The sequence below is a fragment of the Dipodomys ordii genome, unplaced genomic scaffold (genome assembly GCF_000151885.1).
Source record: "Dipodomys ordii isolate 6190 unplaced genomic scaffold, Dord_2.0 Scaffold15, whole genome shotgun sequence".
Taxonomy (NCBI): Eukaryota; Metazoa; Chordata; class Mammalia; order Rodentia; family Heteromyidae; genus Dipodomys; species Dipodomys ordii.
The window spans coordinates 1,280,183-1,281,193 of record NW_012267231.1 but is presented as its reverse complement, the minus strand read 5'-3'; positions in this window follow the sequence as shown (position 1 = coordinate 1,281,193).

Genomic DNA, 1,011 nt, shown 5'->3' with positions numbered 1-1,011 from the left:
AAAAAAAAAAAAAAAAAAAAACCTCCAGAAAACTATTTGGATTAATTTGCAATATTGAATAATTAAATAGTGCGAACCTGACCTCGAACTTGTGGAGTCTTGCTTCCCCTATTCTTCTGTAGGTCAGGCTGTCCTCCAATTTGTGATCCTCCTGCCCCAGCCTTCCCAATCTCTTTTGAAGACACTAAACCGGAGTGCACAGGGGTCCCCTCGATTCCCATCCCTCATGGGTCCTGTCCATTATATCGATCATTTATTTTGTATATGTTGTTCTTATTGTTATTCCAGGCAGAATCAATCTGTTTCTATTACACCATCTTGGCTGGGAGCAAAAGCCCACAATGACTGTCAAGCTTGGCTCAACAATGAGTACTGTGTGCCATACTGAGGGCGCTGTCCTCAGCTCTTCAGCTCAAGGCAAGCGCTCTACCACTTGAGCCACAGCGCCACTTCCGGTTTTCTAGTGGTTTAGTGGAGATCAGAGTCACAGTTTTTCTGCCTGGGCTTTGAACCGTGATCCTCAGCCTCCTGAGTAGCTAGGATCACAGTTGTGCGCCGACGCCCAGCTGGAGGGTCTTGTTTGGAGTGAACTCTGACAAGGCCCTGGTGGCTCCGCCGAAGTGATACGAGCTGGATCACAAGCGTGCATGAACGCAAAGGGTTTAACCACCAGATAAACGCAGTCTCCGTGTAAGAAGGCCGAGGCCGGAGGACTTCACGTCCTGTCCCAGACAGCACAGAATCGTGTCAACCCGAGCGAGGCCCTTTCCACAGGGCGTCCGCGTCTCTCGGGCCAGGGCACCAAGTGCGCAGCACCGCGGACTCAGCCCCTGCGCTTTCCAGACGGTTCCTTTCATCCTGCCTACTCTGTTAGCTGTCAACCAACGGTCAAAGCGCGCGTGAGACGTGCGTGGGCCGGTCACGGCTGCCCCTCCCGCACGGCCCGCGGCAGGGCGTCGGGGGCGCGGGGAGGGTTCCAGCCCAGCAGGCTGGGCTCCGACCGGCACCGAC